Source organism: Triturus cristatus, chromosome 4_1, assembly GCF_964204655.1.
Source record: "Triturus cristatus chromosome 4_1, aTriCri1.1, whole genome shotgun sequence".
In the NCBI taxonomy this organism is placed as follows: Eukaryota; Metazoa; Chordata; class Amphibia; order Caudata; family Salamandridae; genus Triturus; species Triturus cristatus.
In genome coordinates, this window is record NC_140585.1 from 145,668,079 (window position 1) to 145,695,106 (window position 27,028).

General features: G+C 55.6%; 6 non-coding genes across 6 annotated transcripts; all 6 read left to right on the forward strand.

The window, feature by feature from the left end:
• The first annotated feature begins 3,307 nt into the window (after window positions 1-3,307).
• Window positions 3,308-3,379, forward strand: TRNAD-GUC (transfer RNA aspartic acid (anticodon GUC)). Its single transcript has one exon. It is a non-coding gene; the product is annotated as a tRNA-Asp (tRNA).
• A 4,376-nt stretch (window positions 3,380-7,755) lies between these two features.
• TRNAD-GUC (transfer RNA aspartic acid (anticodon GUC)) lies at window positions 7,756-7,827 on the forward strand. Its single transcript has one exon. It is a non-coding gene; the product is annotated as a tRNA-Asp (tRNA).
• Window positions 7,828-10,106: 2,279 nt separating this feature from the next.
• Window positions 10,107-10,178, forward strand: TRNAE-CUC (transfer RNA glutamic acid (anticodon CUC)). Its single transcript has one exon. It is a non-coding gene; the product is annotated as a tRNA-Glu (tRNA).
• A 6,236-nt stretch (window positions 10,179-16,414) lies between these two features.
• Window positions 16,415-16,486, forward strand: TRNAD-GUC (transfer RNA aspartic acid (anticodon GUC)). Its single transcript has one exon. It is a non-coding gene; the product is annotated as a tRNA-Asp (tRNA).
• Window positions 16,487-20,860: 4,374 nt separating this feature from the next.
• Window positions 20,861-20,932, forward strand: TRNAD-GUC (transfer RNA aspartic acid (anticodon GUC)). Its single transcript has one exon. It is a non-coding gene; the product is annotated as a tRNA-Asp (tRNA).
• Window positions 20,933-25,398: 4,466 nt separating this feature from the next.
• TRNAD-GUC (transfer RNA aspartic acid (anticodon GUC)) lies at window positions 25,399-25,470 on the forward strand. The gene has a single exon. It is a non-coding gene; the product is annotated as a tRNA-Asp (tRNA).
• Window positions 25,471-27,028: the final 1,558 nt, after the last annotated feature.

Sequence of the window (27,028 nt, forward strand, 5' to 3'; positions counted from 1 at the left end):
GCTGACCTCCAGCTGGTGCCATGAGAATAGGCGCTGCCCTCCTGCAAGGGCCCCTGAGAAGAGGCGCTGACCCCCCCCGCTAGTGCCCTGAGAAGAGGCGCTGACCTCCAGCTGGTGCCCTGAGAAGAGGCGCTGACCTCCAGCTGGTGCCCTGAGAAGAGGCGCTGCCCTCCTGCAAGGGCCCCTGAGAAGAGGCGCTGACCTCCAGCTGATGCCCTGAGAAGAGGCGCTGCCCTCCTGCAAGGGCCCCTGAGAAGAGGTGCTGACCCCCCCGCTAGTGCCCTGAGAAGAGGCGCTGACCTCCAGCTGGTGCCCTGAGAAGAGGTGCTGACCTCCCGCTGGTGCCCTGAGAAGAGGTGCTGACCTCCCGCTGGTGCCCTAAGAAGAGGCGCTGACCTCCTGCTGGTGCCCTGAGAAGAGGCACTGACCCCCCGCTGGTGCCCTGAGTAGAGGTGCTGACACCCCGCTGGGGCCCTGAGAAGAGGCACTGACCCCCCCCCCCCCCGCTGGTGCTCTGAGGAGAGGCACTGCCCTCCCTCTGGTGCTCTGAGAGGAGGAGCTGACCCCCGCTGGTGCCCTGAGAAGAGGCGCTTATCTCCTGCTGGTGCCCTGAGTAGAGGCGCTGACCTCCCGCTGGTGCCATGAGAAAAGGGACTGCCCTCCTTCAGGGGTACCTGAGAAGAGGTGCTGATCCCCGCTAGTGCCCTGAGAAGAGGCGCTGACCTCCAGCTGGTGCCCTGAGAAGAGGCGCTGACCTCCCGCTGGTGCCCTGAGAAGAGGCGCTGACCTCCAGCTGGTGCCCTGAGAAGAGGCGCTGCCCTCCTGCAAGGGCCCCTGAGAAGAGGCGCTGACCCCCCGCTAGTGCCCTGAGAAGAGGCACTGACCTCCAGCTGGTGCCCTGAGAAGAGGCGCTGCCCTCCTGCAAAGGCCCCTGAGAAGAGGCGCTGACCCCCCCGCTAGTGCCCTGAGAAGAGGCGCTGACCTCCAGCTGGTGCCCTGAGAAGAGGCGCTGCCCTCCTGCAAGGGCCCCTGAGAAGAGGCGCTGACCCCCCGCTAGTGCCCTGAGAAGAGGTGCTGACCTCCAGCTGGTGCCCTGAGAAGAGGCGCTGACCTCCCGCTGGTGCCCTGAGAAGAGGCGCTGACCTCCCGCTGGTGCCCTGAGAAGAGGAGCTGACCTAGAACAGTGACTGGTATTTTTCTGGATGGTTAATTGGTTCTTGCTGTTTTTGCTCTCCAGTTAGTTGTGTGTTATGAAGGTCCCATGCGTCTTCCAGGGATGGAAACTGTCCCGAGATCTGAGTCTATTTAACGTTCAGTAGATTGCTTTGTTGGGGGTGTGCCTGAAAGCAGTGTTTTTTTTGTGTGTCCCATGATGTTTTCCAAAGTGTAGTAAAGACTAGCTTGCCAGTGTTAGGTTGATGTGTGTGTGTTTTCCTGCTTACTTTAGTTGATGCACAAAACCCTGTGACAGCAGCACAGGCGGCCTCACCCTGGTGGTATGTCTTGGAGCAGGTGCTGCTCCAGAGCACCCAGTGCTCCCTGGTGGTCTAGTGGTTAGGATTCGGCACTCTCACCACCGCGGCCCGGGTTCGATTCCCGGCCAGGGAAGGGGACTTTTTTTTTCTCCCCACGGTATACTTCTAGTTTTTTTTCATCCTATCTAAACACATTTTTTAAGGTTCTACATCGCAAATCTTTTATTACATACATTTCTTCTTTACTTGACCTGCCACCTGCTAATAACAACGTCACCTTTCAGGCACACAGACAAAACACTGATAGAAAACTGAATGCTGGTCATCAAAGCTTGTTCTTCACAAAGGATGGGTTACCGCTTGGAAGAAGCACTGGCAAATCCAGGAGGCCTGTTTCTAGGGGTCTCCAGCTCTATGAAGAATCCAGTTTCAAGACAACATTGAAAGGGAGAGATTCGCTTCTGGAGCTTGCTACACTATAGCTTCGGAGATGGCAGCTTGCCAAATTGTTGACAGGCTCGAGCCAATTGTCAGAATGCCAGTATTCTGCGACCCACCTAGTTTGATGGATATCTGCTGGTTGGGTGGAAGGAAGCAAAGAGGAGGTGGGGACTTATAGTATTAACGTGAAGCCAGATAGGGAGATGGGGAAGAGCAGCATTGGAGGGGGAGAGCAACACGGGCGGGCGGGATACTGCTCACCAAGCCCGGATTTACGCAGGATGGGCGGAGTCCCTCAGTCTCTCTGTCCAGCGGGGGCTCTCTCTTTACCCGTATGGCCAGTCCGGCCCTGGTGCCGTCATGTCTCCCAAAGGGCGTCTCTAGCCCGTCACTCTGGAGTCTGTATCCTCCGGGTGAGGTCTCCTATTCTTCTAGCTAGGGGCTGGAGAGAAGGGAGGTGGTTGGTCTGGGGCGCCAGTCATAGTCGCCCTTGAGAGGCGTTTCTAAGGTAGTTTGTAAGTGTGTCTGGACAGGTTGCTCTAAGGTGCGCAAAGTGATGTCTTAGCATTTGAAAGAAGCATTGAGAAAGGCAGGTGGCCTGTTTGTTTTCCTTTGCTGGCTTTGTGCAGGGAAGGAAAGTCTCCATTGTAGGGTTTGGCGCTTTATGAAGGCCTTGAGCTGCTGTTTAGAGACAGAGTGCTGCCTAGGCGGCTGGGCACGCTGCTCACACCTCATGCCATATAGCGCCTTGTCATCCCTACATCACCGAGCCTTCGATAGCTCAGTTGGTAGAGCGGAGGACTGTAGTGGGGAAGCTGATATCCTTAGGTCGCTGGTTCAAATCCGGCTCGAAGGAATTTTGCAAAGTCTTCACTTTTTTCCTCTGCTTCACAATTCAAAGCGCCTCTTTCTCAGACACTCGCACACCTGGGCTTTTCCTGCCTCCTCTCTTCTCCTTTACAAGCCAGCTTTCTCCTTTGGCGCAGGCGGGCGGGTGGGCGGGTGGGAGGGAGCGTCTCCCTCCCCACTCCCTGTGTGCAGCCCCCGCTGCAATCCTCCAGCATCAGAGAGAGCCAGGGGCCCCTGGGCTGAAGATCCAGGCCGGGGCCGTCAGAAGCAGCCGTGGGAGCTGGTTGCTGTGACTCTGGCATCAGGTGATGCTGCTGAGAGCGCTGCTGAGAGTGTCTGCTAGGAGGTGAGAAGGATCTTGTGAGGCAGGAGTGTGTTTGTGTGTGTATTGTGTGAGGGAGTGTGTGTGTGTTTATTGAGCCTGTGGGCCCCTGTGTTGGTGTGAAGGAGTTGATAAATGGCACAAATTCATAGCATATGAGGATGGACAGGCGGGTTTTCAGCCACATAAGGAGCGGCTCAGCGAGACCAGGTGCAGCTGTTCCTCGTTAGTATAGTGGTCAGTATCCCCGCCTGTCACGCGGGAGACCGGGGTTCAATTCCCCGACGGGGAGGATTCCATCGCATTTTTTAAAGCATGACAACTCTACCTTTATTTAGAATTTCATCTAGAATGTGGCGCTTTCCACTCATGACATCATCTGATTTACTAATGCGGTCTCATAACTTTTACGATCAATCACGGGCAATTTTTAAGTGGGACACTTTTTGCGAAGGATGTCTGCCTTTTCGTTTTAACCTTCTGTGTACTTAATTGAAAAAAGAAACGTGCACGAAGCCTTGTTATTTACATCAAAATCAAATGACTACATGATCAATCATATGCGTTGAAGCCTGTTGTTTTTTCAAGAGACATAAATGAAATGATGGATCGCGCTCTGAATGAGGAATTATTTTTTATGACGTTGAAGCGTTTTATTTATCTTTGTTTCGGTCTAATGTTTTAGGGCTTACAGGCACATTGTGAAAGTGAAAGTTCCACTGGCCTGCACGTGCACTCCCCACCATCCTCGTCAGAGATCTTATATTGCCTAGGTCCAGCATGAGTACCAAATTCCTTTCAGGCTATTGCAGTGTATTCTGCTACTTGTAGTTTCTAACACTCTAAACTGAGGGCGAGGGGAGCCAGCATCCAAAGCAACACCCTGGTCTGGGTGAAGCGCTCATGCTCAGATCTGGGCTTACTTGAGAGCTTTGACGAGGCCTTGGACGAGCTGCAGGCATCCCCCAGAAGGTCTGCTGCCCTCCTACAGGGGTCCCTGAGAAGAGGAGCAGACCCCCGCTGGTGCCCTGAGAAGAGGCACTGACCCCCCGCTGGTGCCCTGAGTAGAGGCGCTGACACCCCGCTGGTGCCCTGAGGAGAGGCACTGCCCTCCCTCTGGTGCCCTGAGAGGAGGAGCTGACCCCCGCTGGTGCCCTGAGAAGAGGCGCTTACCTCCTGCTGGTGCCCTGAGTAGAGGCGCTGACCTCCCGCTGGTGCCATGAGAAAAGGGACTGCCCTCCTTCAGGGGTACCTGAGAAGAGGTGCTGATTCCCCGCTAGTGCCCTGAGAAGTGGCGCTGACCTCCAGCTGGTGCCCTGAGAAGAGGCGCTGCCCTCCTGCAAGGGCCCCTGAGAAGAGGCGCTGACCTCCAGCTGGTGCCATGAGAATAGGCGCTGCCCTCCTGCAAGGGCCCCTGAGAAGAGGCGCTGACCCCCCCCGCTAGTGCCCTGAGAAGAGGCGCTGACCTCCAGCTGGTGCCCTGAGAAGAGGCGCTGACCTCCAGCTGGTGCCCTGAGAAGAGGCGCTGCCCTCCTGCAAGGGCCCCTGAGAAGAGGCGCTGACCTCCAGCTGATGCCCTGAGAAGAGGCGCTGCCCTCCTGCAAGGGCCCCTGAGAAGAGGTGCTGACCCCCCCGCTAGTGCCCTGAGAAGAGGCGCTGACCTCCAGCTGGTGCCCTGAGAAGAGGTGCTGACCTCCCGCTGGTGCCCTGAGAAGAGGTGCTGACCTCCCGCTGGTGCCCTAAGAAGAGGCGCTGACCTCCTGCTGGTGCCCTGAGAAGAGGCACTGACCCCCCGCTGGTGCCCTGAGTAGAGGTGCTGACACCCCGCTGGGGCCCTGAGAAGAGGCACTGACCCCCCCCCCCCCCGCTGGTGCTCTGAGGAGAGGCACTGCCCTCCCTCTGGTGCTCTGAGAGGAGGAGCTGACCCCCGCTGGTGCCCTGAGAAGAGGCGCTTATCTCCTGCTGGTGCCCTGAGTAGAGGCGCTGACCTCCCGCTGGTGCCATGAGAAAAGGGACTGCCCTCCTTCAGGGGTACCTGAGAAGAGGTGCTGATCCCCGCTAGTGCCCTGAGAAGAGGCGCTGACCTCCAGCTGGTGCCCTGAGAAGAGGCGCTGACCTCCCGCTGGTGCCCTGAGAAGAGGCGCTGACCTCCAGCTGGTGCCCTGAGAAGAGGCGCTGCCCTCCTGCAAGGGCCCCTGAGAAGAGGCGCTGACCCCCCGCTAGTGCCCTGAGAAGAGGCACTGACCTCCAGCTGGTGCCCTGAGAAGAGGCGCTGCCCTCCTGCAAAGGCCCCTGAGAAGAGGCGCTGACCCCCCCGCTAGTGCCCTGAGAAGAGGCGCTGACCTCCAGCTGGTGCCCTGAGAAGAGGCGCTGCCCTCCTGCAAGGGCCCCTGAGAAGAGGCGCTGACCCCCCGCTAGTGCCCTGAGAAGAGGTGCTGACCTCCAGCTGGTGCCCTGAGAAGAGGCGCTGACCTCCCGCTGGTGCCCTGAGAAGAGGCGCTGACCTCCCGCTGGTGCCCTGAGAAGAGGAGCTGACCTAGAACAGTGACTGGTATTTTTCTGGATGGTTAATTGGTTCTTGCTGTTTTTGCTCTCCAGTTAGTTGTGTGTTATGAAGGTCCCATGCGTCTTCCAGGGATGGAAACTGTCCCGAGATCTGAGTCTATTTAACGTTCAGTAGATTGCTTTGTTGGGGGTGTGCCTGAAAGCAGTGTTTTTTTTGTGTGTCCCATGATGTTTTCCAAAGTGTAGTAAAGACTAGCTTGCCAGTGTTAGGTTGATGTGTGTGTGTTTTCCTGCTTACTTTAGTTGATGCACAAAACCCTGTGACAGCAGCACAGGCGGCCTCACCCTGGTGGTATGTCTTGGAGCAGGTGCTGCTCCAGAGCACCCAGTGCTCCCTGGTGGTCTAGTGGTTAGGATTCGGCACTCTCACCACCGCGGCCCGGGTTCGATTCCCGGCCAGGGAAGGGGACTTTTTTTTTCTCCCCACGGTATACTTCTAGTTTTTTTTCATCCTATCTAAACACATTTTTTAAGGTTCTACATCGCAAATCTTTTATTACATACATTTCTTCTTTACTTGACCTGCCACCTGCTAATAACAACGTCACCTTTCAGGCACACAGACAAAACACTGATAGAAAACTGAATGCTGGTCATCAAAGCTTGTTCTTCACAAAGGATGGGTTACCGCTTGGAAGAAGCACTGGCAAATCCAGGAGGCCTGTTTCTAGGGGTCTCCAGCTCTATGAAGAATCCAGTTTCAAGACAACATTGAAAGGGAGAGATTCGCTTCTGGAGCTTGCTACACTATAGCTTCGGAGATGGCAGCTTGCCAAATTGTTGACAGGCTCGAGCCAATTGTCAGAATGCCAGTATTCTGCGACCCACCTAGTTTGATGGATATCTGCTGGTTGGGTGGAAGGAAGCAAAGAGGAGGTGGGGACTTATAGTATTAACGTGAAGCCAGATAGGGAGATGGGGAAGAGCAGCATTGGAGGGGGAGAGCAACACGGGCGGGCGGGATACTGCTCACCAAGCCCGGATTTACGCAGGATGGGCGGAGTCCCTCAGTCTCTCTGTCCAGCGGGGGCTCTCTCTTTACCCGTATGGCCAGTCCGGCCCTGGTGCCGTCATGTCTCCCAAAGGGCGTCTCTAGCCCGTCACTCTGGAGTCTGTATCCTCCGGGTGAGGTCTCCTATTCTTCTAGCTAGGGGCTGGAGAGAAGGGAGGTGGTTGGTCTGGGGCGCCAGTCATAGTCGCCCTTGAGAGGCGTTTCTAAGGTAGTTTGTAAGTGTGTCTGGACAGGTTGCTCTAAGGTGCGCAAAGTGATGTCTTAGCATTTGAAAGAAGCATTGAGAAAGGCAGGTGGCCTGTTTGTTTTCCTTTGCTGGCTTTGTGCAGGGAAGGAAAGTCTCCATTGTAGGGTTTGGCGCTTTATGAAGGCCTTGAGCTGCTGTTTAGAGACAGAGTGCTGCCTAGGCGGCTGGGCACGCTGCTCACACCTCATGCCATATAGCGCCTTGTCATCCCTACATCACCGAGCCTTCGATAGCTCAGTTGGTAGAGCGGAGGACTGTAGTGGGGAAGCTGATATCCTTAGGTCGCTGGTTCAAATCCGGCTCGAAGGAATTTTGCAAAGTCTTCACTTTTTTCCTCTGCTTCACAATTCAAAGCGCCTCTTTCTCAGACACTCGCACACCTGGGCTTTTCCTGCCTCCTCTCTTCTCCTTTACAAGCCAGCTTTCTCCTTTGGCGCAGGCGGGCGGGTGGGCGGGTGGGAGGGAGCGTCTCCCTCCCCACTCCCTGTGTGCAGCCCCCGCTGCAATCCTCCAGCATCAGAGAGAGCCAGGGGCCCCTGGGCTGAAGATCCAGGCCGGGGCCGTCAGAAGCAGCCGTGGGAGCTGGTTGCTGTGACTCTGGCATCAGGTGATGCTGCTGAGAGCGCTGCTGAGAGTGTCTGCTAGGAGGTGAGAAGGATCTTGTGAGGCAGGAGTGTGTTTGTGTGTGTATTGTGTGAGGGAGTGTGTGTGTGTTTATTGAGCCTGTGGGCCCCTGTGTTGGTGTGAAGGAGTTGATAAATGGCACAAATTCATAGCATATGAGGATGGACAGGCGGGTTTTCAGCCACATAAGGAGCGGCTCAGCGAGACCAGGTGCAGCTGTTCCTCGTTAGTATAGTGGTCAGTATCCCCGCCTGTCACGCGGGAGACCGGGGTTCAATTCCCCGACGGGGAGGATTCCATCGCATTTTTTAAAGCATGACAACTCTACCTTTATTTAGAATTTCATCTAGAATGTGGCGCTTTCCACTCATGACATCATCTGATTTACTAATGCGGTCTCATAACTTTTACGATCAATCACGGGCAATTTTTAAGTGGGACACTTTTTGCGAAGGATGTCTGCCTTTTCGTTTTAACCTTCTGTGTACTTAATTGAAAAAAGAAACGTGCACGAAGCCTTGTTATTTACATCAAAATCAAATGACTACATGATCAATCATATGCGTTGAAGCCTGTTGTTTTTTCAAGAGACATAAATGAAATGATGGATCGCGCTCTGAATGAGGAATTATTTTTTATGACGTTGAAGCGTTTTATTTATCTTTGTTTCGGTCTAATGTTTTAGGGCTTACAGGCACATTGTGAAAGTGAAAGTTCCACTGGCCTGCACGTGCACTCCCCACCATCCTCGTCAGAGATCTTATATTGCCTAGGTCCAGCATGAGTACCAAATTCCTTTCAGGCTATTGCAGTGTATTCTGCTACTTGTAGTTTCTAACACTCTAAACTGAGGGCGAGGGGAGCCAGCATCCAAAGCAACACCCTGGTCTGGGTGAAGCGCTCATGCTCAGATCTGGGCTTACTTGAGAGCTTTGACGAGGCCTTGGACGAGCTGCAGGCATCCCCCAGAAGGTCTGCTGCCCTCCTACAGGGGTCCCTGAGAAGAGGAGCAGACCCCCGCTGGTGCCCTGAGAAGAGGCACTGACCCCCCGCTGGTGCCCTGAGTAGAGGCGCTGACACCCCGCTGGTGCCCTGAGGAGAGGCACTGCCCTCCCTCTGGTGCCCTGAGAGGAGGAGCTGACCCCCGCTGGTGCCCTGAGAAGAGGCGCTTACCTCCTGCTGGTGCCCTGAGTAGAGGCGCTGACCTCCCGCTGGTGCCATGAGAAAAGGGACTGCCCTCCTTCAGGGGTACCTGAGAAGAGGTGCTGATTCCCCGCTAGTGCCCTGAGAAGTGGCGCTGACCTCCAGCTGGTGCCCTGAGAAGAGGCGCTGCCCTCCTGCAAGGGCCCCTGAGAAGAGGCGCTGACCTCCAGCTGGTGCCATGAGAATAGGCGCTGCCCTCCTGCAAGGGCCCCTGAGAAGAGGCGCTGACCCCCCCCGCTAGTGCCCTGAGAAGAGGCGCTGACCTCCAGCTGGTGCCCTGAGAAGAGGCGCTGACCTCCAGCTGGTGCCCTGAGAAGAGGCGCTGCCCTCCTGCAAGGGCCCCTGAGAAGAGGCGCTGACCTCCAGCTGATGCCCTGAGAAGAGGCGCTGCCCTCCTGCAAGGGCCCCTGAGAAGAGGTGCTGACCCCCCCGCTAGTGCCCTGAGAAGAGGCGCTGACCTCCAGCTGGTGCCCTGAGAAGAGGTGCTGACCTCCCGCTGGTGCCCTGAGAAGAGGTGCTGACCTCCCGCTGGTGCCCTAAGAAGAGGCGCTGACCTCCTGCTGGTGCCCTGAGAAGAGGCACTGACCCCCCGCTGGTGCCCTGAGTAGAGGTGCTGACACCCCGCTGGGGCCCTGAGAAGAGGCACTGACCCCCCCCCCCCGCTGGTGCTCTGAGGAGAGGCACTGCCCTCCCTCTGGTGCTCTGAGAGGAGGAGCTGACCCCCGCTGGTGCCCTGAGAAGAGGCGCTTATCTCCTGCTGGTGCCCTGAGTAGTGGCGCTGACCTCCCGCTGGTGCCATGAGAAAAGGGACTGCCCTCCTTCAGGGGTACCTGAGAAGAGGTGCTGATCCCCGCTAGTGCCCTGAGAAGAGACGCTGACCTCCAGCTGGTGCCCTGAGAAGAGGCGCTGACCTCCCGCTGGTGCCCTGAGAAGAGGCACTGACCCCCCACTGGTGCCCTGAGAAGAGGCGCTGACCTCCCGCTGGTGCCCTGAGAAGAGGAGCTGACCTAGAACAGTGACTGGTATTTTTCTGGATGGTTAATTGGTTCTTGCTGTTTTTGCTCTCCAGTTAGTTGTGTGTTATGAAGGTCCCATGCGTCTTCCAGGGATGGAAACTGTCCCGAGATCTGAGTCTATTTAACGTTCAGTAGATTGCTTTGTTGGGGGTGTGCCTGAAAGCAGTGTTTTTTTTGTGTGTCCCATGATGTTTTCCAAAGTGTAGTAAAGACTAGCTTGCCAGTGTTAGGTTGATGTGTGTGTGTTTTCCTGCTTACTTTAGTTGATGCACAAAACCCTGTGACAGCAGCACAGGCGGCCTCACCCTGGTGGTATGTCTTGGAGCAGGTGCTGCTCCAGAGCACCCAGTGCTCCCTGGTGGTCTAGTGGTTAGGATTCGGCGCTCTCACCGCCGTGGCCCGGGTTCGATTCCCGGTCAGGGAAGGGACTCTTTTTTTCTCCCCACGGTATACTTCTAGTTTTTTTTCATCCTATCTAAACACATTTTTTAAGGTTCTACATCGCAAATCTTTTATTACATACATTTCTTCTTTACTTGACCTGCCACCTGCTAATAACAACGTCACCTTTCAGGCACACAGACAAAACACTGATAGAAAACTGAATGCTGGTCATCAAAGCTTGTTCTTCACAAAGGATGGGTTACCGCTTGGAAGAAGCACTGGCAAATCCAGGAGGCCTGTTTCTAGGGGTCTCCAGCTCTATGAAGAATCCAGTTTCAAGACAACATTGAAAGGGAGAGATTCGCTTCTGGAGCTTGCTACACTATAGCTTCGGAGATGGCAGCTTGCCAAATTGTTGACAGGCTCGAGCCAATTGTCAGAATGCCAGTATTCTGCGACCCACCTAGTTTGATGGATATCTGCTGGTTGGGTGGAAGGAAGCAAAGAGGAGGTGGGGACTTATAGTATTAACGTGAAGCCAGATAGGGAGATGGGGAAGAGCAGCATTGGAGGGGGAGAGCAACACGGGCGGGCGGGATACTGCTCACCAAGCCCGGATTTACGCAGGATGGGCGGAGTCCCTCAGTCTCTCTGTCCAGCGGGGGCTCTCTCTTTACCCGTATGGCCAGTCCGGCCCTGGTGCCGTCATGTCTCCCAAAGGGCGTCTCTAGCCCGTCACTCTGGAGTCTGTATCCTCCGGGTGAGGTCTCCTATTCTTCTAGCTAGGGGCTGGAGAGAAGGGAGGTGGTTGGTCTGGGGCGCCAGTCATAGTCGCCCTTGAGAGGCGTTTCTAAGGTAGTTTGTAAGTGTGTCTGGACAGGTTGCTCTAAGGTGCGCAAAGTGATGTCTTAGCATTTGAAAGAAGCATTGAGAAAGGCAGGTGGCCTGTTTGTTTTCCTTTGCTGGCTTTGTGCAGGGAAGGAAAGTCTCCATTGTAGGGTTTGGCGCTTTATGAAGGCCTTGAGCTGCTGTTTAGAGACAGAGTGCTGCCTAGGCGGCTGGGCACGCTGCTCACACCTCATGCCATATAGCGCCTTGTCATCCCTACATCACCGAGCCTTCGATAGCTCAGTTGGTAGAGCGGAGGACTGTAGTGGGGAAGCTGATATCCTTAGGTCGCTGGTTCAAATCCGGCTCGAAGGAATTTTGCAAAGTCTTCACTTTTTTCCTCTGCTTCACAATTCAAAGCGCCTCTTTCTCAGACACTCGCACACCTGGGCTTTTCCTGCCTCCTCTCTTCTCCTTTACAAGCCAGCTTTCTCCTTTGGCGCAGGCGGGCGGGTGGGCGGGTGGGAGGGAGCGTCTCCCTCCCCACTCCCTGTGTGCAGCCCCCGCTGCAATCCTCCAGCATCAGAGAGAGCCAGGGGCCCCTGGGCTGAAGATCCAGGCCGGGGCCGTCAGAAGCAGCCGTGGGAGCTGGTTGCTGTGACTCTGGCATCAGGTGATGCTGCTGAGAGCGCTGCTGAGAGTGTCTGCTAGGAGGTGAGAAGGATCTTGTGAGGCAGGAGTGTGTTTGTGTGTGTATTGTGTGAGGGAGTGTGTGTGTGTTTATTGAGCCTGTGGGCCCCTGTGTTGGTGTGAAGGAGTTGATAAATGGCACAAATTCGTAGCATATGAGGATGGACAGGAGGGTTTTCAGCCACATAAGGAGCGGCTCAGCGAGACCAGGTGCAGCTGTTCCTCGTTAGTATAGTGGTCAGTATCCCCGCCTGTCACGCGGGAGACCGGGGTTCAATTCCCCAACGGGGAGGATTCCATCGCATTTTTTAAAGCATGACAACTCTACCTTTATTTAGAATTTCATCTAGAATGTGGCGCTTTCCACTCATGACATCATCTGATTTACTAATGCGGTCTCATAACTTTTACGATCAATCACGGGCAATTTTTAAGTGAGACACTTTTTGCGAAGGATGTCTGCCTTTTCGTTTTAAGCTTCTGTGTACTTAATTGAAAAAAGAAACGTGCACGAAGCCTTGTTATTTACATCAAAATCAAAGGACTACATGATCAATCATATGCGTTGAAGCCTGTTGTTTTTTCAAGAGACATAAATGAAATGATGGATCGCGCTCTGAATGAGGAATTATTTTTTATGACGTTGAAGCGTTTTATTTATCTTTGTTTCGGTCTAATGTTTTAGGGCCTACAGGCACATTGTGAAAGTGAAAGTTCCACTGGCCTGCACGTGCACTCCCCACCATCCTCGTCAGAGATCTTATATTGCCTAGGTCCAGCATGAGTACCAAATTCCTTTCAGGCTATTGCAGTGTATTCTGCTACTTGTAGTTTCTAACACTCTAAACTGAGGGCGAGGGGAGCCAGCATCCAAAGCAACACCCTGGTCTGGGTGAAGCGCTCATGCTCAGATCTGGGCTTACTTGAGAGCTTTGACGAGGCCTTGGACGAGCTGCAGGCATCCCCCAGAAGGTCTGCTGCCCTCCTACAGGGGTCCCTGAGAAGAGGAGCAGACCCCCGCTGGTGCCCTGAGAAGAGGCACTGACCCCCCGCTGGTGCCCTGAGTAGAGGCGCTGACACCCCGCTGGTGCCCTGAGGAGAGGCACTACCCTCCCTCTGGTGCCCTGAGAGGAGGAGCTGACCCCCGCTGGTGCCCTGAGAAGAGGCACTGACACCCCGCTGGTGCCCTGAGGAGAGGCACTGCCCTCCCTCTGGTGCCCTGAGAGGAGGAGCTGACCCCCGCTGGTGCCCTGAGAAGAGGCGCTTACCTCCTGCTGGTGCCCTGAGTAGAGGCGCTGACCTCCCGCTGGTGCCATGAGAAAAGGGACTGCCCTCCTTCAGGGGTACCTGAGAAGAGGTGCTGATTCCCCGCTAGTGCCCTGAGAAGTGGCGCTGACCTCCAGCTGGTGCCCTGAGAAGAGGCGCTGCCCTCCTGCAAGGGCCCCTGAGAAGAGGCGCTGACCTCCAGCTGGTGCCATGAGAATAGGCGCTGCCCTCCTGCAAGGGCCCCTGAGAAGAGTCGCTGACCCCCCCCGCTAGTGCCCTGAGAAGAGGCGCTGACCTCCAGCTGGTGCCCTGAGAAGAGGCGCTGACCTCCAGCTGGTGCCCTGAGAAGAGGCGCTGCCCTCCTGCAAAGGCCCCTGAGAAGAGGCGCTGACCTCCAGCTGGTGCCCTGAGAAGAGGCGCTGCCCTCCTGCAAGGGCCCCTGAGAAGAGGCGCTGACCCCCCCGCTAGTGCCCTGAGAAGAGGTGCTGACCTCCAGCTGGTGCCCTGAGAAGAGGTGCTGACCTCCCGCTGGTGCCCTGAGAAGAGGTGCTGACCTCCCGCTGGTGCCCTGAGAAGAGGCGCTGACCTCCTGCTGGTGTCCTGAGAAGAGGCACTGACCCCCCGCTGGTGCCCTGAGTAGAGGTGCTGACACCCCGCTGGGGCCCTGAGAAGAGGCACTGACCCCCCCCCCGCTGGTGCTCTGAGGAGAGGCACTGCCCTCCCTCTGGTGCTCTGAGAGGAGGAGCTGACCCCCGCTGGTGCCCTGAGAAGAGGCGCTTACCTCCTGCTGGTGCCCTGAGTAGAGGCGCTGACCTCCCGCTGGTGCCATGAGAAAAGGGACTGCCCTCCTTCAGGGGTACCTGAGAAGAGGTGCTGATCCCCGCTAGTGCCCTGAGAAGAGGCGCTGACCTCCAGCTGGTGCCCTGAGAAGAGGCGCTGACCTCCCGCTGGTGCCCTGAGAAGAGGCGCTGACCTCCAGCTGGTGCCCTGAGAAGAGGCGCTGCCCTCCTGCAAGGGCCCCTGAGAAGAGGCGCTGACCCCCCGCTAGTGCCCTGAGAAGAGGCACTGACCTCCAGCTGGTGCCCTGAGAAGAGGCGCTGCCCTCCTGCAAAGGCCCCTGAGAAGAGGCGCTGACCCCCCCGCTAGTGCCCTGAGAAGAGGCGCTGACCTCCAGCTGGTGCCCTGAGAAGAGGCGCTGCCCTCCTGCAAGGGCCCCTGAGAAGAGGCGCTGACCCCCCGCTAGTGCCCTGAGAAGAGGTGCTGACCTCCAGCTGGTGCCCTGAGAAGAGGCGCTGACCTCCCGCTGGTGCCCTGAGAAGAGGCGCTGACCTCCCGCTGGTGCCCTGAGAAGAGGAGCTGACCTAGAACAGTGACTGGTATTTTTCTGGATGGTTAATTGGTTCTTGCTGTTTTTGCTCTCCAGTTAGTTGTGTGTTATGAAGGTCCCATGCGTCTTCCAGGGATGGAAACTGTCCCGAGATCTGAGTCTATTTAACGTTCAGTAGATTGCTTTGTTGGGGGTGTGCCTGAAAGCAGTGTTTTTTTTGTGTGTCCCATGATGTTTTCCAAAGTGTAGTAAAGACTAGCTTGCCAGTGTTAGGTTGATGTGTGTGTGTTTTCCTGCTTACTTTAGTTGATGCACAAAACCCTGTGACAGCAGCACAGGCGGCCTCACCCTGGTGGTATGTCTTGGAGCAGGTGCTGCTCCAGAGCACCCAGTGCTCCCTGGTGGTCTAGTGGTTAGGATTCGGCGCTCTCACCGCCGCGGCCTGGGTTCGATTCCCGGTCAGGGAAGGGACTCTTTTTTTCTCCCCACGGTATACTTCTAGTTTTTTTTCATCCTATCTAAACACATTTTTTAAGGTTCTACATCGCAAATCTTTTATTACATACATTTCTTCTTTACTTGACCTGCCACCTGCTAATAACAACGTCACCTTTCAGGCACACAGACAAAACACTGATAGAAAACTGAATGCTGGTCATCAAAGCTTGTTCTTCACAAAGGATGGGTTACCGCTTGGAAGAAGCACTGGCAAATCCAGGAGGCCTGTTTCTAGGGGTCTCCAGCTCTATGAAGAATCCAGTTTCAAGACAACATTGAAAGGGAGAGATTCGCTTCTGGAGCTTGCTACACTATAGCTTCGGAGATGGCAGCTTGCCAAATTGTTGACAGGCTCGAGCCAATTGTCAGAATGCCAGTATTCTGCGACCCACCTAGTTTGATGGATATCTGCTGGTTGGGTGGAAGGAAGCAAAGAGGAGGTGGGGACTTATAGTATTAACGTGAAGCCAGATAGGGAGATGGGGAAGAGCAGCATTGGAGGGGGAGAGCAACACGGGCGGGCGGGATACTGCTCACCAAGCCCGGATTTACGCAGGATGGGCGGAGTCCCTCAGTCTCTCTGTCCAGCGGGGGCTCTCTCTTTACCCGTATGGCCAGTCCGGCCCTGGTGCCGTCATGTCTCCCAAAGGGCGTCTCTAGCCCGTCACTCTGGAGTCTGTATCCTCCGGGTGAGGTCTCCTATTCTTCTAGCTAGGGGCTGGAGAGAAGGGAGGTGGTTGGTCTGGGGCGCCAGTCATAGTCGCCCTTGAGAGGCGTTTCTAAGGTAGTTTGTAAGTGTGTCTGGACAGGTTGCTCTAAGGTGCGCAAAGTGATGTCTTAGCATTTGAAAGAAGCATTGAGAAAGGCAGGTGGCCTGTTTGTTTTCCTTTGCTGGCTTTGTGCAGGGAAGGAAAGTCTCCATTGTAGGGTTTGGCGCTTTATGAAGGCCTTGAGCTGCTGTTTAGAGACAGAGTGCTGCCTAGGCGGCTGGGCACGCTGCTCACACCTCATGCCATATAGCGCCTTGTCATCCCTACATCACCGAGCCTTCGATAGCTCAGTTGGTAGAGCGGAGGACTGTAGTGGGGAAGCTGATATCCTTAGGTCGCTGGTTCAAATCCGGCTCGAAGGAATTTTGCAAAGTCTTCACTTTTTTCCTCTGCTTCACAATTCAAAGCGCCTCTTTCTCAGACACTCGCACACCTGGGCTTTTCCTGCCTCCTCTCTTCTCCTTTACAAGCCAGCTTTCTCCTTTGGCGCAGGCGGGCGGGTGGGCGGGTGGGAGGGAGCGTCTCCCTCCCCACTCCCTGTGTGCAGCCCCCGCTGCAATCCTCCAGCATCAGAGAGAGCCAGGGGCCCCTGGGCTGAAGATCCAGGCCGGGGCCGTCAGAAGCAGCCGTGGGAGCTGGTTGCTGTGACTCTGGCATCAGGTGATGCTGCTGAGAGCGCTGCTGAGAGTGTCTGCTAGGAGGTGAGAAGGATCTTGTGAGGCAGGAGTGTGTTTGTGTGTGTATTGTGTGAGGGAGTGTGTGTGTGTTTATTGAGCCTGTGGGCCCCTGTGTTGGTGTGAAGGAGTTGATAAATGGCACAAATTCATAGCATATGAGGATGGACAGGCGGGTTTTCAGCCACATGAGGAGCGGCTCAGCGAGACCAGGTGCAGCTGTTCCTCGTTAGTATAGTGGTCAGTATCCCCGCCTGTCACGCGGGAGACCGGGGTTCAATTCCCCGACGGGGAGGATTCCATCGCATTTTTTAAAGCATGACAACTCTACCTTTATTTAGAATTTCATCTAGAATGTGGCGCTTTCCACTCATGACATCATCTGATTTACTAATGTGGTCTCATAACTTTTACGATCAATCACGGGCAATTTTTAAGTGGGACACTTTTTGCGAAGGATGTCTGCCTTTTCGTTTTAACCTTCTGTGTACTTAATTGAAAAAAGAAACGTGCACGAAGCCTTGTTATTTACATCAAAATCAAATGACTACATGATCAATCATATGCGTTGAAGCCTGTTGTTTTTTCAAGAGACATAAATGAAATGATGGATCGCGCTCTGAATGAGGAATTATTTTTTATGACGTTGAAGCGTTTTATTTATCTTTGTTTCGGTCTAATGTTTTAGGGCTTACAGGCACATTGTGAAAGTGAAAGTTCCACTGGCCTGCACGTGCACTCCCCACCATCCTCGTCAGAGATCTTATATTGCCTAGGTCCAGCATGAGTACCAAATTCCTTTCAGGCTATTGCAGTGTATTCTGCTACTTGTAGTTTCTAACACTCTAAACTGAGGGCGAGGGGAGCCAGCATCCAAAGCAACACCCTGGTCTGGGTGAAGCGCTCATGCTCAGATCTGGGCTTACTTGAGAGCTTTGACGAGGCCTTGGACGAGCTGCAGGCATCCCCCAGAAGGTCTGCTGCCCTCCTACAGGGGTCCCTGAGAAGAGGAGCAGACCCCCGCTGGTGCCCTGAGAAGAGGCACTGACCCCCCGCTGGTGCCCTGAGTAGAGGCGCTGACACCCCGCTGGTGCCCTGAGGAGAGGCACTGCCCTCCCTCTGGTGCCCTGAGAGGAGGAGCTGACCCCCGCTGGTGCCCTGAGAAGAGGCGCTTACCTCCTGCTGGTGCCCTGAGTAGAGGCGCTGACCTCCCGCTGGTGCCATGAGAAAAGGGACTGCCCTCCTTCAGTGGTACCTGAGAAGAGGTGCTGATTCCCCGCTAGTGCCCTGAGAAGTGGCGCTGACCTCCAGCTGGTGCCCTGAGAAGAGGCGCTGCCCTCCTGCAAGGGCCCCTGAGAAGAGGCGCTGACCTCCAGCTGGTGCCATGAGAATAGGCGCTGCCCTCCTGCAAGGGCCCCTGAGAAGAGGCGCTGACCCCCCCCGCTAGTGCCCTGAGAAGAGGCGCTGACCTCCAGCTGGTGCCCTGAGAAGAGGCGCTGACCTCCAGCTGGTGCCCTGAGAAGAGGCGCTGCCCTCCTGCAAGGGCCCCTGAGAAGAGGCGCTGACCTCCAGCTGATGCCCTGAGAAGAGGCGCTGCCCTCCTGCAAGGGCCCCTGAGAAGAGGTGCTGACCCCCCCGCTAGTGCCCTGAGAAGAGGCGCTGACCTCCAGCTGGTGCCCTGAGAAGAGGTGCTGACCTCCCGCTGGTGCCCTGAGAAGAGGTGCTGACCTCCCGCTGGTGCCCTAAGAAGAGGCGCTGACCTCCTGCTGGTGCCCTGAGAAGAGGCACTGACCCCCCGCTGGTGCCCTGAGTAGAGGTGCTGACACCCCGCTGGGGCCCTGAGAAGAGGCACTGACCCCCCCCCCCCGCTGGTGCTCTGAGGAGAGGCACTGCCCTCCCTCTGGTGCTCTGAGAGGAGGAGCTGACCCCCGCTGGTGCCCTGAGAAGAGGCGCTTATCTCCTGCTGGTGCCCTGAGTAGAGGCGCTGACCTCCCGCTGGTGCCATGAGAAAAGGGACTGCCCTCCTTCAGGGGTACCTGAGAAGAGGTGCTGATCCCCGCTAGTGCCCTGAGAAGAGGCGCTGACCTCCAGCTGGTGCCCTGAGAAGAGGCGCTGACCTCCCGCTGGTGCCCTGAGAAGAGGCGCTGACCTCCAGCTGGTGCCCTGAGAAGAGGCGCTGCCCTCCTGCAAGGGCCCCTGAGAAGAGGCGCTGACCCCCCGCTAGTGCCCTGAGAAGAGGCACTGACCTCCAGCTGGTGCCCTGAGAAGAGGCGCTGCCCTCCTGCAAAGGCCCCTGAGAAGAGGCGCTGACCCCCCCGCTAGTGCCCTGAGAAGAGGCGCTGACCTCCAGCTGGTGCCCTGAGAAGAGGCGCTGCCCTCCTGCAAGGGCCCCTGAGAAGAGGCGCTGACCCCCCGCTAGTGCCCTGAGAAGAGGTGCTGACCTCCAGCTGGTGCCCTGAGAAGAGGCGCTGACCTCCCGCTGGTGCCCTGAGAAGAGGCGCTGACCTCCCGCTGGTGCCCTGAGAAGAGGAGCTGACCTAGAACAGTGACTGGTATTTTTCTGGATGGTTAATTGGTTCTTGCTGTTTTTGCTCTCCAGTTAGTTGTGTGTTATGAAGGTCCCATGCGTCTTCCAGGGATGGAAACTGTCCCGAGATCTGAGTCTATTTAACGTTCAGTAGATTGCTTTGTTGGGGGTGTGCCTGAAAGCAGTGTTTTTTTTGTGTGTCCCATGATGTTTTCCAAAGTGTAGTAAAGACTAGCTTGCCAGTGTTAGGTTGATGTGTGTGTGTTTTCCTGCTTACTTTAGTTGATGCACAAAACCCTGTGACAGCAGCACAGGCGGCCTCACCCTGGTGGTATGTCTTGGAGCAGGTGCTGCTCCAGAGCACCCAGTGCTCCCTGGTGGTCTAGTGGTTAGGATTCGGCACTCTCACCGCCGCGGCCCGGGTTCGATTCCCGGCCAGGGAAGGGGACTTTTTTTTTCTCCCCACGGTATACTTCTAGTTTTTTTTCATCCTATCTAAACACATTTTTTAAGGTTCTACATCGCAAATCTTTTATTACATACATTTCTTCTTTACTTGACCTGCCACCTGCTAATAACAACGTCACCTTTCAGGCACACAGACAAAACACTGATAGAAAACTGAATGCTGGTCATCAAAGCTTGTTCTTCACAAAGGATGGGTTACCGCTTGGAAGAAGCACTGGCAAATCCAGGAGGCCTGTTTCTAGGGGTCTCCAGCTCTATGAAGAATCCAGTTTCAAGACAACATTGAAAGGGAGAGATTCGCTTCTGGAGCTTGCTACACTATAGCTTCGGAGATGGCAGCTTGCCAAATTGTTGACAGGCTCGAGCCAATTGTCAGAATGCCAGTATTCTGCGACCCACCTAGTTTGATGGATATCTGCTGGTTGGGTGGAAGGAAGCAAAGAGGAGGTGGGGACTTATAGTATTAACGTGAAGCCAGATAGGGAGATGGGGAAGAGCAGCATTGGAGGGGGAGAGCAACACGGGCGGGCGGGATACTGCTCACCAAGCCCGGATTTACGCAGGATGGGCGGAGTCCCTCAGTCTCTCTGTCCAGCGGGGGCTCTCTCTTTACCCGTATGGCCAGTCCGGCCCTGGTGCCGTCATGTCTCCCAAAGGGCGTCTCTAGCCCGTCACTCTGGAGTCTGTATCCTCCGGGTGAGGTCTCCTATTCTTCTAGCTAGGGGCTGGAGAGAAGGGAGGTGGTTGGTCTGGGGCGCCAGTCATAGTCGCCCTTGAGAGGCGTTTCTAAGGTAGTTTGTAAGTGTGTCTGGACAGGTTGCTCTAAGGTGCGCAAAGTGATGTCTTAGCATTTGAAAGAAGCATTGAGAAAGGCAGGTGGCCTGTTTGTTTTCCTTTGCTGGCTTTGTGCAGGGAAGGAAAGTCTCCATTGTAGGGTTTGGCGCTTTATGAAGGCCTTGAGCTGCTGTTTAGAGACAGAGTGCTGCCTAGGCGGCTGGGCACGCTGCTCACACCTCATGCCATATAGCGCCTTGTCATCCCTACATCACCGAGCCTTCGATAGCTCAGTTGGTAGAGCGGAGGACTGTAGTGGGGAAGCTGATATCCTTAGGTCGCTGGTTCAAATCCGGCTCGAAGGAATTTTGCAAAGTCTTCACTTTTTTCCTCTGCTTCACAATTCAAAGCGCCTCTTTCTCAGACACTCGCACACCTGGGCTTTTCCTGCCTCCTCTCTTCTCCTTTACAAGCCAGCTTTCTCCTTTGGCGCAGGCGGGCGGGTGGGCGGGTGGGAGGGAGCGTCTCCCTCCCCACTCCCTGTGTGCAGCCCCCGCTGCAATCCTCCAGCATCAGAGAGAGCCAGGGGCCCCTGGGCTGAAGATCCAGGCCGGGGCCGTCAGAAGCAGCCGTGGGAGCTGGTTGCTGTGACTCTGGCATCAGGTGATGCTGCTGAGAGCGCTGCTGAGAGTGTCTGCTAGGAGGTGAGAAGGATCTTGTGAGGCAGGAGTGTGTTTGTGTGTGTATTGTGTGAGGGAGTGTGTGTGTGTTTATTGAGCCTGTGGGCCCCTGTGTTGGTGTGAAGGAGTTGATAAATGGCACAAATTCGTAGCATATGAGGATGGACAGGAGGGTTTTCAGCCACATAAGGAGCGGCTCAGCGAGACCAGGTGCAGCTGTTCCTCGTTAGTATAGTGGTCAGTATCCCCGCCTGTCACGCGGGAGACCGGGGTTCAATTCCCCGACGGGGAGGATTCCATCGCATTTTTTAAAGCATGACAACTCTACCTTTATTTAGAATTTCATCTAGAATGTGGCGCTTTCCACTCATGACATCATCTGATTTACTAATGCGGTCTCATAACTTTTACGATCAATCACGGGCAATTTTTAAGTGAGACACTTTTTGCGAAGGATGTCTGCCTTTTCGTTTTAAGCTTCTGTGTACTTAATTGAAAAAAGAAACGTGCACGAAGCCTTGTTATTTACATCAAAATCAAAGGACTACATGATCAATCATATGCGTTGAAGCCTGTTGTTTTTTCAAGAGACATTAATGAAATGATGGATCGCGCTCTGAATGAGGAATTATTTTTTATGACGTTGAAGCGTTTTATTTATCTTTGTTTCGGTCTAATGTTTTAGGGCCTACAGGCACATTGTGAAAGTGAAAGTTCCACTGGCCTGCACGTGCACTCCCCACCATCCTCGTCAGAGATCTTATATTGCCTAGGTCCAGCATGAGTACCAAATTCCTTTCAGGCTATTGCAGTGTATTCTGCTACTTGTAGTTTCTAACACTCTAAACTGAGGGCGAGGGGAGCCAGCATCCAAAGCAACACCCTGGTCTGGGTGAAGCGCTCATGCTCAGATCTGGGCTTACTTGAGAGCTTTGACGAGGCCTTGGACGAGCTGCAGGCATCCCCCAGAAGGTCTGCTGCCCTCCTACAGGGGTCCCTGAGAAGAGGAGCAGACCCCCGCTGGTGCCCTGAGAAGAGGCACTGACCCCCCGCTGGTGCCCTGAGTAGAGGCGCTGACACCCCGCTGGTGCCCTGAGGAGAGGCACTACCCTCCCTCTGGTGCCCTGAGAGGAGGAGCTGACCCCCGCTGGTGCCCTGAGAAGAGGCACTGACACCCCGCTGGTGCCCTGAGGAGAGGCACTGCCCTCCCTCTGGTGCCCTGAGAGGAGGAGCTGACCCCCGCTGGTGCCCTGAGAAGAGGCGCTTACCTCCTGCTGGTGCCCTGAGTAGAGGCGCTGACCTCCCGCTGGTGCCATGAGAAAAGGGACTGCCCTCCTTCAGGGGTACCTGAGAAGAGGTGCTGATTCCCCGCTAGTGCCCTGAGAAGTGGCGCTGACCTCCAGCTGGTGCCCTGAGAAGAGGCGCTGCCCTCCTGCAAGGGCCCCTGAGAAGAGGCGCTGACCTCCAGCTGGTGCCATGAGAATAGGCGCTGCCCTCCTGCAAGGGCCCCTGAGAAGAGTCGCTGACCCCCCCCGCTAGTGCCCTGAGAAGAGGCGCTGACCTCCAGCTGGTGCCCTGAGAAGAGGCGCTGACCTCCAGCTGGTGCCCTGAGAAGAGGCGCTGCCCTCCTGCAAAGGCCCCTGAGAAGAGGCGCTGACCTCCAGCTGGTGCCCTGAGAAGAGGCGCTGCCCTCCTGCAAGGGCCCCTGAGAAGAGGCGCTGACCCCCCCGCTAGTGCCCTGAGAAGAGGTGCTGACCTCCAGCTGGTGCCCTGAGAAGAGGTGCTGACCTCCCGCTGGTGCCCTGAGAAGAGGTGCTGACCTCCCGCTGGTGCCCTGAGAAGAGGCGCTGACCTCCTGCTGGTGTCCTGAGAAGAGGCACTGACCCCCCGCTGGTGCCCTGAGTAGAGGTGCTGACACCCCGCTGGGGCCCTGAGAAGAGGCACTGACCCCCCCCCCGCTGGTGCTCTGAGGAGAGGCACTGCCCTCCCTCTGGTGCTCTGAGAGGAGGAGCTGACCCCCGCTGGTGCCCTGAGAAGAGGCGCTTACCTCCTGCTGGTGCCCTGAGTAGAGGCGCTGACCTCCCGCTGGTGCCATGAGAAAAGGGACTGCCCTCCTTCAGGGGTACCTGAGAAGAGGTGCTGATCCCCGCTAGTGCCCTGAGAAGAGGCGCTGACCTCCAGCTGGTGCCCTGAGAAGAGGCGCTGACCTCCCGCTGGTGCCCTGAGAAGAGGCGCTGACCTCCAGCTGGTGCCCTGAGAAGAGGCGCTGCCCTCCTGCAAGGGCCCCTGAGAAGAGGCGCTGACCCCCCGCTAGTGCCCTGAGAAGAGGCACTGACCTCCAGCTGGTGCCCTGAGAAGAGGCGCTGCCCTCCTGCAAAGGCCCCTGAGAAGAGGCGCTGACCCCCCCGCTAGTGCCCTGAGAAGAGGCGCTGACCTCCAGCTGGTGCCCTGAGAAGAGGCGCTGCCCTCCTGCAAGGGCCCCTGAGAAGAGGCGCTGACCCCCCGCTAGTGCCCTGAGAAGAGGTGCTGACCTCCAGCTGGTGCCCTGAGAAGAGGCGCTGACCTCCCGCTGGTGCCCTGAGAAGAGGCGCTGACCTCCCGCTGGTGCCCTGAGAAGAGGAGCTGACCTAGAACAGTGACTGGTATTTTTCTGGATGGTTAATTGGTTCTTGCTGTTTTTGCTCTCCAGTTAGTTGTGTGTTATGAAGGTCCCATGCGTCTTCCAGGGATGGAAACTGTCCCGAGATCTGAGTCTATTTAACGTTCAGTAGATTGCTTTGTTGGGGGTGTGCCTGAAAGCAGTGTTTTTTTTGTGTGTCCCATGATGTTTTCCAAAGTGTAGTAAAGACTAGCTTGCCAGTGTTAGGTTGATGTGTGTGTGTTTTCCTGCTTACTTTAGTTGATGCACAAAACCCTGTGACAGCAGCACAGGCGGCCTCACCCTGGTGGTATGTCTTGGAGCAGGTGCTGCTCCAGAGCACCCAGTGCTCCCTGGTGGTCTAGTGGTTAGGATTCGGCGCTCTCACCGCCGTGGCCCGGGTTCGATTCCCAGTCAGGGAAGGGACTCTTTTTTTCTCCCCACGGTATACTTCTAGTTTTTTTTCATCCTATCTAAACACATTTTTTAAGGTTCTACATCGCAAATCTTTTATTACATACATTTCTTCTTTACTTGACCTGCCACCTGCTAATAACAACGTCACCTTTCAGGCACACAGACAAAACACTGATAGAAAACTGAATGCTGGTCATCAAAGCTTGTTCTTCACAAAGGATGGGTTACCGCTTGGAAGAAGCACTGGCAAATCCAGGAGGCCTGTTTCTAGGGGTCTCCAGCTCTATGAAGAATCCAGTTTCAAGACAACATTGAAAGGGAGAGATTCGCTTCTGGAGCTTGCTACACTATAGCTTCGGAGATGGCAGCTTGCCAAATTGTTGACAGGCTCGAGCCAATTGTCAGAATGCCAGTATTCTGCGACCCACCTAGTTTGATGGATATCTGCTGGTTGGGTGGAAGGAAGCAAAGAGGAGGTGGGGACTTATAGTATTAACGTGAAGCCAGATAGGGAGATGGGGAAGAGCAGCATTGGAGGGGGAGAGCAACACGGGCGGGCGGGATACTGCTCACCAAGCCCGGATTTACGCAGGATGGGCGGAGTCCCTCAGTCTCTCTGTCCAGCGGGGGCTCTCTCTTTACCCGTATGGCCAGTCCGGCCCTGGTGCCGTCATGTCTCCCAAAGGGCGTCTCTAGCCCGTCACTCTGGAGTCTGTATCCTCCGGGTGAGGTCTCCTATTCTTCTAGCTAGGGGCTGGAGAGAAGGGAGGTGGTTGGTCTGGGGCGCCAGTCATAGTCGCCCTTGAGAGGCGTTTCTAAGGTAGTTTGTAAGTGTGTCTGGACAGGTTGCTCTAAGGTGCGCAAAGTGATGTCTTAGCATTTGAAAGAAGCATTGAGAAAGGCAGGTGGCCTGTTTGTTTTCCTTTGCTGGCTTTGTGCAGGGAAGGAAAGTCTCCATTGTAGGGTTTGGCGCTTTATGAAGGCCTTGAGCTGCTGTTTAGAGACAGAGTGCTGCCTAGGCGGCTGGGCACGCTGCTCACACCTCATGCCATATAGCGCCTTGTCATCCCTACATCACCGAGCCTTCGATAGCTCAGTTGGTAGAGCGGAGGACTGTAGTGGGGAAGCTGATATCCTTAGGTCGCTGGTTCAAATCCGGCTCGAAGGAATTTTGCAAAGTCTTCACTTTTTTCCTCTGCTTCACAATTCAAAGCGCCTCTTTCTCAGACACTCGCACACCTGGGCTTTTCCTGCCTCCTCTCTTCTCCTTTACAAGCCAGCTTTCTCCTTTGGCGCAGGCGGGCGGGTGGGCGGGTGGGAGGGAGCGTCTCCCTCCCCACTCCCTGTGTGCAGCCCCCGCTGCAATCCTCCAGCATCAGAGAGAGCCAGGGGCCCCTGGGCTGAAGATCCAGGCCGGGGCCGTCAGAAGCAGCCGTGGGAGCTGGTTGCTGTGACTCTGGCATCAGGTGATGCTGCTGAGAGCGCTGCTGAGAGTGTCTGCTAGGAGGTGAGAAGGATCTTGTGAGGCAGGAGTGTGTTTGTGTGTGTATTGTGTGAGGGAGTGTGTGTGTGTTTATTGAGCCTGTGGGCCCCTGTGTTGGTGTGAAGGAGTTGATAAATGGCACAAATTCGTAGCATATGAGGATGGACAGGAGGGTTTTCAGCCACATAAGGAGCGGCTCAGCGAGACCAGGTGCAGCTGTTCCTCGTTAGTATAGTGGTCAGTATCCCCGCCTGTCACGCGGGAGACCGGGGTTCAATTCCCCGACGGGGAGGATTCCATCGCATTTTTTAAAGCATGACAACTCTACCTTTATTTAGAATTTCATCTAGAATGTGGCGCTTTCCACTCATGACATCATCTGATTTACTAATGCGGTCTCATAACTTTTACGATCAATCACGGGCAATTTTTAAGTGGGACACTTTTTGCGAAGGATGTCTGCCTTTTCGTTTTAACCTTCTGTGTACTTAATTGAAAAAAGAAACGTGCACGAAGCCTTGTTATTTACATCAAAATCAAATGACTACATGATCAATCATATGCGTTGAAGCCTGTTGTTTTTTCAAGAGACATAAATGAAATGATGGATCGCGCTCTGAATGAGGAATTATTTTTTATGACGTTGAAGCGTTTTATTTATCTTTGTTTCGGTCTAATGTTTTAGGGCTTACAGGCACATTGTGAAAGTGAAAGTTCCACTGGCCTGCACGTGCACTCCCCACCATCCTCGTCAGAGATCTTATATTGCCTAGGTCCAGCATGAGTACCAAATTCCTTTCAGGCTATTGCAGTGTATTCTGCTACTTGTAGTTTCTAACACTCTAAACTGAGGGCGAGGGGAGCCAGCATCCAAAGCAACACCCTGGTCTGGGTGAAGCGCTCATGCTCAGATCTGGGCTTACTTGAGAGCTTTGACGAGGCCTTGGACGAGCTGCAGGCATCCCCCAGAAGGTCTGCTGCCCTCCTACAGGGGTCCCTGAGAAGAGGAGCAGACCCCCGCTGGTGCCCTGAGAAGAGGCACTGACCCCCCGCTGGTGCCCTGAGTAGAGGCGCTGACACCCCGCTGGTGCCCTGAGGAGAGGCACTGCCCTCCCTCTGGTGCCCTGAGAGGAGGAGCTGACCCCCGCTGGTGCCCTGAGAAGAGGCGCTTACCTCCTGCTGGTGCCCTGAGTAGAGGCGCTGACCTCCCGCTGGTGCCATGAGAAAAGGGACTGCCCTCCTTCAGGGGTACCTGAGAAGAGGTGCTGATTCCCCGCTAGTGCCCTGAGAAGTGGCGCTGACCTCCAGCTGGTGCCCTGAGAAGAGGCGCTGCCCTCCTGCAAGGGCCCCTGAGAAGAGGCGCTGACCTCCAGCTGGTGCCATGAGAATAGGCGCTGCCCTCCTGCAAGGGCCCCTGAGAAGAGGCGCTGACCCCCCCCGCTAGTGCCCTGAGAAGAGGCGCTGACCTCCAGCTGGTGCCCTGAGAAGAGGCGCTGACCTCCAGCTGGTGCCCTGAGAAGAGGCGCTGCCCTCCTGCAAGGGCCCCTGAGAAGAGGCGCTGACCTCCAGCTGATGCCCTGAGAAGAGGCGCTGCCCTCCTGCAAGGGCCCCTGAGAAGAGGTGCTGACCCCCCCGCTAGTGCCCTGAGAAGAGGCGCTGACCTCCAGCTGGTGCCCTGAGAAGAGGTGCTGACCTCCCGCTGGTGCCCTGAGAAGAGGTGCTGACCTCCCGCTGGTGCCCTAAGAAGAGGCGCTGACCTCCTGCTGGTGCCCTGAGAAGAGGCACTGACCCCCCGCTGGTGCCCTGAGTAGAGGTGCTGACACCCCGCTGGGGCCCTGAGAAGAGGCACT